This window comes from Suncus etruscus, chromosome 6 (genome assembly GCF_024139225.1).
Source record: "Suncus etruscus isolate mSunEtr1 chromosome 6, mSunEtr1.pri.cur, whole genome shotgun sequence".
NCBI classification, from domain to species: Eukaryota; Metazoa; Chordata; class Mammalia; order Eulipotyphla; family Soricidae; genus Suncus; species Suncus etruscus.
The window spans coordinates 89,638,686-89,648,651 of record NC_064853.1 but is presented as its reverse complement, the minus strand read 5'-3'; the positions used below and the strand labels follow the sequence as shown (position 1 = coordinate 89,648,651).

Below are 9,966 nucleotides of genomic sequence, written 5' to 3'. Positions count from 1 at the left end.
GCTGTGTGATGTTGATCTAAAGAATTAGTAGAATAATAATTATTAATTGCTAGGGAGAGGTGGGGGTGAGGAGTTATTACTTAATAAATATAAAATTTCAATTTTTGAATAAAATATTTATGGATATTTGTTATTGGTGATGTTAACAGTACAAATATAATATCTACCAATGAATATATATAAAAAAGAGACTAAATTGGGAAATTTACTCCATTTTATACAATAAAAAATACCTGGCAAATTAAAGCACAAAATATAAATACACTAAAAAATATTACAAAATATTTCAAAGCTTAATACACAAAAAGAGAATAAATATAATCAAAAATAGTTAAAATGTAATAACTTATAATATATAAAACTTATTTCCAAAAATAAAAGAAAATAATATAAAATGAATTAATAATTTGCACAATTTGGAGCATGAACCTCAAAACAGAACACATTTAAATTCATTTCACAATAGTTAAACATTAACTATAACAAATTAAGCATAAAATATTAGCAGAAAATAGTTTGGAAAGGCTTCCAGTTCAAGATGACAAATTAAAAAGCTATAAAGAAAAAATATCCACAAACAGTCATTCACAACCCAAACACAAAATCACCAATAAAAATTTAGAAAATGATGAGAGATTAATATACATATTTATTAAGAACATTGATTGATTGTCATAGAATGCAAATAAAATAGAATATAGATGAGATATTTAATACATAAATTACAAAAGATATACAAATAACTAAAAGGCATGAAAATAATTAACTTTATAAAAATCAGGTAAATTTATTAAAATATTAATGGAATAATTTTCACCTCTTTGGCAAAACATTAAGAAATAAATAATATCTAATGTCAACGAGTTGACATCCTCTTGGTCTGACCGGCTGGAGGTTGATCCTCCCCATCACCCGGATTTCTCAGAAGAGTTGTGAACTCAAGCTAGAGAGAGGAACTATTCTTTGTAAGAGTCAAGTTGACACCAAGATATTTGTGTTTCTGTGGTGCTATTGTGAATGGGATTGTTTTTAATGTCTATTTCTTCTCTATCATTATTTGAGTATAAGAAGGTCATTGATTTTTGCATGTTAATTTTGTAGCCTGACACTTTGCTATATAAATATATTGTTTCTAGAAGCTTTTGGGCAGGGTCTTTAGGATTTTCTAAATATAGTATAATGTATTCTGCAAACAGTGGGCACTTGACTTCTTCCTTTCCTATCTGGATGCCATTGATATCTTTTTCTTGATTAATTGCTATGGCAAATACTTCCAGTATTATGTTGAATAAAAGTGATAAGAATGGACAGACTTGTCTTGTGCTAGATTATGGGGAAAAGGCTTTTAGCTTTTCTCCACTGAATATAATATTTTCCATGGGCTTGATGAAAATGGCCTTGACTATCTTGAGAAAAGTTCCATCCATTCCCTACCTTGTTCAGTGTTTTTATCATGAGTGTTGGAACTATTCAAATGCTTTTTCTGCATCTATTAATATGGTCATATGGCATTATTTTTTCTTCTGTTGATATGGTGTATTACATTGATTGACTTGCATATGTTAGACCATCCTTGCATCTCTGGAATGAAACCTATTTGGTCATGGTTTGTGACCTTCTTAAAGGCATTGACTCCTCAAAAACCTTGGAGTCAACCAAAGAGTTGAAGGATTATACAAAGAAAACTATAAAACATTGTTTCAAGAAATAAAAGAGGACACAAGGAAATGGAGACTTATATTCTGTTCATATATTAGGAGGATTAACATCATTAAAAGTCAATATTTCCCAAAGCATTACTCAGATTCAATGCTATCTCTCTAAGGATACCCAAGACATATTTCAAAGAAGTGGATCAAAAACTCCTAAAATTTATTTAAAACAATAAATGTCCAAGAATAGTTAAAGCAATCCTTGGGGGGGGGGGGAAATGGGAGGCATCATTTTTCCCAACCTTAAATTGTACTAAAAGCAATGGTCATTAAAACAGAATAGTATTGGAATAAAGAGTGACCCTCAGATCATTGGAATAGACTTGAGTGTTCAGAGAATGAACCCAGATATATAATCAATTAATTTTTGACAAAAGGAGCAAAATACATGAAATGGAACAAGAAAAGCCTCTTCAACAAGTGGTGTTGGTACAACTGGTCAGCCACACACAAAAATAGGAACTCAGACCTCCATCTGACACTATGCACATAAGTCAGACCAAAATGAAGTAAAGACCTTAATATCAAACCTGAAATAATAAGGTATATAGAAGAAAATGTAGGTGAAATACTCCAGGAGACTGAGACTAAAAGCATCTTCGAGGAAAAATACAGTGTCCAAAGAAGTAGAAGCAGAGATAAACAAATGGTACTACATCAAACTGAGAAACTCCTGTATCTCAAAGGAACAGAGTGGAAAGGATAAAAGAGTGGGAGAAACTAGTCACCCAATACCTATCAGAAAGGGGCTAATAGTTGATATAGCTGATATTTATAAAGTACTGATAGAATTTAACACAAAAAATAACTGAATTAAACATGAAAAAAAGAAATGAACAAATATTTCCACAAAGAAATGGGAAATTGGTGGTGGGAATGTTGCACTGGTGAAGGGGGTTGTTCTTTACATGACTGTAATCATACAACTATAATAATGTTTGTAATCACGGTGTTTAAATAAACATAATTATAAAAAAAGAAGAAATACAGATGGCCAAAAGGCACATGAAAAAATGCTCCACATCACTAATCATCAGAGGCATGCAAATTAAAACCGCAATGTGGTATCATCTCACACTACAGAGACCACTCAATGATTAGTATGGGCTCAATAATGAAAAACTGTTTACCAAGTGCAATTTTGGAGGCCAGAGAGATGAGATAACAGGTAAAGTACTTGCCTTGCATATGAACCACTTAGGTTCAAACCGGACACTATACATGGTCCCAAAATCCCAGTTAGAACTAAACTCTGAGTGCAATGTCTGGAGTAGCTTGAGACAGAACTATGGCTCCAAAACAAATATATTGTAGTGTTGGCTTATGTGTGTATGTGTTTTTACTTTATTTTATTTTATTAAAAACCATTGTGATTTACAAAGTCTTTCATAGTTGGGTTTCAGACATACAATGAACCAGGAACAATGCCACTACCAATGTCCACTTGCCTCCTCCAATTGCATCCCATACCACCCCATTACCACCCAGCCTTCCAATATAACAGAACTATATTGAGTTTATATTGTTAAAGTTTAGGTCCCTTGACTCTATTGTTATTGCTTTTTGGCTTGGATTTGTAGTTCTGTACTTTTAGTACCACAATGCACCTGAAACCATTTGGTCCCTGGACCCCATTAATCATATTTGTCTTTCTCCTCCTGCACTTAATTTCTTTCCTTCTTTTCACTATACTCTGGGGCCAAGAGTATTTGAGACAACTATTATTTAAGCAATTGTATTTCTTCATGCATTTATCCTAAATAACACATATAAGTAATATTATTCTGTATATTTTCTTCTTCTGGCTTACTTAATTTAATATAATATCTTCCAGTTCCATCTATGTAGCTGCAAATTGCATAACCACATTATTTCTTATTATGTATGTATTCCACTGTATTTATATACATCATCTTCATAATCCACTCATCTGTATTTGAATATCTAGGGTGATTCCAAATCTTAGGTATTGTACTGAGTGCTGCAATAATTGTGGTGCATACATAATAATATGTGCTGCATACATACTTTTGGATGAATGTTTTTCTAATCTGGGATAGATCTCCAGAAGTAGGATTGTTGGGTCTATGATAGCTCAATTTTGAGTTTACTCAGAACTATTTTCCATAGGGGATGAACCAGGCAACATTCCCCCCAGCAGTAGATGAGAGTTCCTTTCATGCCACATCCCCGCCAACAGAGATTGCTCACAGTATTTTTTATATGTACCATCCTCACTTGAGTAAGACATCTCATTGTTGTCTTGATTTGTATTTCCCTAATGATAAGTGATAACAAGCATGTTTTTCATGTGCCTGTTGGCTATCTGTTGGTCTTCTTCAGAGAAGTATTCATTCATTTCCTCTTCCCATCTTTTGATGGGGTTTTTAGGTTTTGTGGTTAACTTTATGAGTAATTTGTATATCCTAGATATCAAACCTTTATCTGATATGTTTCATGAAAAATTTTCTCCCATTCAATTAGTTGTCTTTTAATTTTAGCCCGTGTTTCTTTTGCCATATAGAAACTTTTTAATTTGATGTAGTCACATTTATTCAGGTTTGATTCTATAGTTCTTGCCATTGGTATCCAATCATCAAAGACTTCTTTGAGGACTAAGTCTTGAAATGCTCTGCCTAAATTTTTCTCAAAAAACTTGCTGGATTTGGGTTTAATATCAAGGTTTTTAATGCACTTTGAATTGACTTTTGTGTAAGGCGTGAGATATTGATCAATCTTTAATTTCTTACACTTGGTTATTCAATTGTTCCAACATTATTTGTTGAAGAGTGTCTTTTTCCATTTCAAATTCTTGGTTCCTTTGTCAAAGAATAATTGGCCATATACTTGGGGGTTTATCACTGGATATTATATTGTATAACTTTATCCTAATAATACCATGCTGTTTTGATCAGTATGGCTCTGTAGTAGAGCTTCAAGTTAGGTAATGAGATGCCTCCCAGTTTCTTGTTTTTCAGAATTAATTTGGCTATTAATTTTATAGCTCCACACAAACTTGATAATAGACTATTCTAAGTCCTTGGAAAATGTTACCTGCATTTGTCTGGGGACTGCATTGAATCTATATGGTAGTTTAGGTAATATGGTCATTTTCATATTGATTCTTCCAACTATGAGCATAGAATATTTTTCCATTTCTTTGAGGTCTTCTTCAATTTCTTTCTTAAATGTTTTGAAGTATAGGTTTCTCACTTTTCTTATTAGGTTGATTCCTAGGAACTTGATAATTTTGGACACCATTTTAAATGGGATAGATTATTTGACCTCTTTCTCCTCTGAGTTGTTATTTGTATAAAGGAATGCAACTGTCTTTGGTGTATTGATTTTGTAGTTGGCTACTTTGCTGTATTAGTTTATTGTTTCTAGGAGCTTTTCTGTAGACTCTTTAGGGTCTTTGATGTATAAACTCATGTTATCTGCAAACAGAGATAGTTTTACCTCATCTTTTCTGATTTGGATTCCTTTCATTTCCTTCTCTTATCTGATTGCTAGTTATAGGATTTCTAATACTATGTTGAATAAGAGTGGAGACAGAGGACATCCTTGCCTTATGACTGACCTTAGTGGAAATGTCTTCAGTTTTTTACCAGTAAGAAGAATGTTGCCTGTGAGCTTTTTATAGATAGCTGTTGTTATCTTGAGGAAGGTTCCCTCACACCTATTTTGCTGAGAGTTTTCATCAAGAATGGGTGTTTGATTTTGTCAAATGCTTCTCTGCAGCAATTGGTACAATCATGTAGTTTTTAATCCTTCCTTTTACTGCTATGTGCATTATGTTGACTGATTTTTGTATATTGAACGATCTTTGCATCCCTGGGATGAAATCCACTTGGTCATGATGTATATATAGTCTTTTGATATGCTCTTGGCTTAAATTTTGTTAAGGTTTTTTGATTCAATAGTTATCAGTGAGATTGGTCTGTAGTATATATTCTTAGTAGTATCTCTGTCAGATTTAGGAATGAGCATAATGTTAGCTTCATAGAGAGGATTCCCATGTCTTCAATATTTTGGATGAGTCTAAGGATCAATAGTAGTAACTCTTCTCTGAATGTTTGATAAAACTCCCTGTGTAAACCCATTTGGGCCTGGATTTTTTTTCCTTGGGGGGATTCTTAATTACTATTTCAATTTCCTTACTTGTGGTTGGCCTGTTTAGACTATACTTCCTCCTCATTCAGTTTGGGAGATTAGATTTTTCTAGAAATCTGTCCATTTTCTTCAGATTCTCTAGCTTAACCAAGTATACTTGTTCATAATATACTCTCATGGTGTCTTGGTTCTCTTATTGTTTTGTTGTAATCTCTCCCTTTTTCTTTCTGATCTGATTTATTGAGCATTTTTCCTTTCTTAACCTTGTGAGTCTTGACAATGTTTGTCTGTCTTGTTGGTTCTTTCACAAAGCCAACTCCTGGTTACATGAATTTTTTGTATTGTTTTCCTTGTTTCTATATTGTTGATTTCTGCTGTTTTTATTATTTCTTTTCTTCTGCTTGTGTTTTGACTTTTTGTTATTGATTTTCCAAATATTTAAAGTGTGCCTTTACGTTATTGATTTTGTCTTTTTCTCTTTGCTTATGTAGGCTAGGCCTGTATTGTTATGAGTTCTCTCCTACTTACTGATTTTTCTTTGTCTCATAGATTTGGGTAATTTGTTTCCTCATTATCATTAGTCTCAAGGAATCTTTTTATTTTTTTCCTTGATTTACTCTTTGATTCAGCTGATATTGAGCAGCAAGTTGTTTAGTCTCCAGATGTTGGATTTTTCTCCACATCTTTTACAATCAATCTTGATTTGTGACTCTGTGACAAGCATTATTTTTAATTCTGTAGATATTTAAATGAAATTCCTTGATCAATTACAACCTGATATTTATTTCTCCTAATATATAAAGGGACTTGACCTATTTTTGTTTTTGAAGAGCTAACAGGAGGACAATGTCATCATTCTAATACTGCACAAAGATAGATCAGTTTTGTTCATTCAGGATTCATTACACTAGAAAATATCTTTTATACCTATCAATAAAGATGAATTCTCCTCAAAGGAGGCCTCATAAAAGTCTGTGCCCAGATATGTATTCAAAATCTTATCAGACTTTAAACAATCTTGAACTTGCAGTAGATGACATTTCCTGATCTCTAATACTGTGACTGACTGCCATTTTCTAGACTCTTGTCACCAAAGCTCACTCCTTTACTTTAACTCCAGACAGAGGCCCTGAGAGAAGCACGCTTTGGCTGAAACTCAGTGCACGGAAGATTTTATATCTACCACCCAGATGTGTTTCTCTCTACCTCCAATGAAATAGAGATTTAATGAGAAGAGAAAACTGAAATAAATCAGAGAGCCTCCAAATTCCAATGACTTAATACTTTCACTTCAGAACTCATAAACAACTCCTACCATCTGGCCTCATTTTATTTTTTTTATAACATTGGGGGAATCTCAGCCTACTACATGATTAAAAAAATCAAGATAAAATTCCTCCTTCCTCCCCAACCCCCATTTTTAGCTTAAACAGTTTTGCAAAGCAAATTTTCACTATTATTCTTATAAAAGGAGTTCTGGCAAAGATTCAAAAGATCTCTGAGTAAGACAAGTACAAAAGGTGTTTGGTTTCTTTCAAAGCAGTGTTGTTTATACAGCTGTGTATTAAAAAAAAAAAAAGCAAAGCTGTTTTACAGATGCAAATCTGAGTAGAGACTTCCAGGCTTTGGCCGTCCCTCCCTCAGAGCTGTTTTCAAATTCTAAGTAGGTACTAGAAAGTCCACTTTGTTCCCCATAAAGACCATTCTTTTTTTTAAAAAATAAATAAATGTACTTTCAATGGGTTATTTGTCAAGTACCAGAATAAGCAAACCCCAAAAGTGCAGGAGGTATTCATTTTGCCTATAACCTCTGTGCCCTTGACAACAGAAATAGTAGCCCCAAAAGCAACTGACACATAGCAGAAATATCCTGTTTTTCAGCTTGTTTCTTTGTATCACACTCAGTAATATAAATCTACAATCCCTGGGAGTTTTCCCGACAGAAGACCTTAAAGGAATAGCTCCACAACTAGATGTCATATTCAGATTTAGTCTCAGATATTCCATAAAACCTGATGGTAGCCAAGTCTGAGCACAGTCATAGTTGCATCTTTTCCCAAGAGTCCTCACTCACCAGAAAATCCACTTTCCTCTCAGAAATACTCACTTTGCTCAGCTGAGAACACAACTGCCTGGATTTCTTATTGTTCATTTGGCCATCAGCAAAGGTTTCACTGTTTCTGGTGCTAGCACAAATGTCTCTTTGCCTGAAGCTATTCAGCTTTGCTCCACAGCACTAAATTTGGTCTCCCAACAAGCTCCCCAGAGCACCTTAGGGTATGACCCCCAAACAAATAAACAAAGAAAAAAAAACAACGATATAGGGCCAGAGAGAGTACAACAGGGCCCTGGAGTAACTAATACACACGCACACAAAAAGCTAAAGTGAAAGAAAATCATTTCCTGAGACATTGCTGATCAATTACTATAAGCAGAATAGCTATATCTTCAAGGAAAAATGTCACTCTGGGCTTCTTTTTGAGCATAGAAGCAATGTGAAACACAAAGATAATACTTACAACCTCTCACTCATTCCCTTTGGCTTTTGTTTCATCTATTATTTCTCTCTCTCTTTTTTTTTTTGCTTTTTTTTGTTTTGGTATTTTTGTTTTTTGTTTGTTTACATAGGAATGGTTTCTTTGTTATTTTATCTTAATTTAGGCAATATGGTTTATGAAACTGTTAATGCAGAGTTTCATGCACCTACCAGTATCTGCTTCCTGCCACCCTAGACCCCATCAACTTCTACCCCATAAATGTCCCTACCTTCATCCTGGTAAGTTTTCTACTGAAGACCAATTCTCAGTTTCTGTTGCCTTTGGGCATTTTTTATGTTTATTTTTTTAAATATATTTCACATATGAAAGAGATCATTCTGTGTCTGTTTTTTTTCCTAATGACTAACTTCACTCAGCATGATGTTCTCCAAATTCTTCCATGTAGCAACAAATTGCATGGCTTTATCTTTACTTAGAGTAGTATTTATGATACATATTACCACAGTTTTTTATGCAGTCATCTTTTCTTGGACATTTGGGTTGTTCTCAGATTTTGGATATTGTGAATGAGCATAGAAGTAGAGGTGTCTTTTCTAAATTACATTTTTGGACCCTGGGGTAGAGGCCTAGAAGTAGAATTTCTGTATTATATAGAAGCTCAGTTCTCTGGTTTTTAAGAAATGTCTATATTATTTTCACAAAAAACCCACATCAGTCAACATTTTAACCCTCAGTGAATGAGGGTCTCTATAACCTCATATCCACACTAACATTGGTTACTGTTGTTCAATCCATGAACAAGAGTTGTATTTTCATTTCCTCACACCCTTTTATTATTCTTTTTTGTGTGATTTATATAATATTCTTTGTATAAATTATTAACCTCTTGTTAAGCTGATTCTGAGGTACTTGATTTTCTGAGGCAAAATTGTGAATGATATTGTTTTTGAAGTTTCTATTTTATTTCATTATTTGCATATAGGAAAGCCATAGATTTTTGTACATACTTAAACTTATATCAGAACAAATCTTCGAAAAGTGGGGGGAGTATTGTTACTAAGTCTTCCTGAAAGAGATCTCTAAAAGCTGTCACAAAGGTTCTGAAAGGCAGAGATAACTATTTCAGAGTCATTTTATCGGAAGCCGACCATCAGCATGAAGCCACAGAGACCAGCCAGATGATAGCTCTATGTTTGTTGTTACCATTGTCTTCTACCACTTTATCCCCATATAAAATCCCACATGCATACTGAGAATAAGACTTTTTATTTGCTTCTAACTGGTTAACAGAACTGGGCTCACTGAGAAGAATGGGGCATGGAAGTGAGGAGAGCAAAGTTCAGAGGAAATGTGAGATAATGGCGAATGGGAACAGACACTTTGGTGGAAGAAGTGGTGTTGAAACACTGTATGCATAAAATCTGTCATTAATAAGATTGCACATTACACTGATTCAAAATAATTTTAATTAAAAAATCTGAAGATTTGTTTTTGAATCAATAATTCAATCATATTCTGAGGTTCTTATGTACCTGAATAAACCTCTTTTTCTCCATCTACTTATAGCTCTCAAAAGTATTCACTTTGAGCTGTGAGCAGCTGACCTTGGATTTTTATAACTAAATCACTTTACTCTATAATTT

General features: G+C 33.6%; 1 non-coding gene across 1 annotated transcript; it reads right to left on the bottom strand.

Moving 5' to 3' along the window:
- Positions 1-8,216: 8,216 nt before the first annotated feature.
- On the bottom strand, positions 8,217-8,333 carry LOC126012465 (small nucleolar RNA SNORA16B/SNORA16A family). Its single transcript, XR_007496932.1, has one exon. It is a non-coding gene; the product is annotated as a small nucleolar RNA SNORA16B/SNORA16A family (small nucleolar RNA).
- Between the last annotated feature and the right edge of the window lie 1,633 nt (positions 8,334-9,966).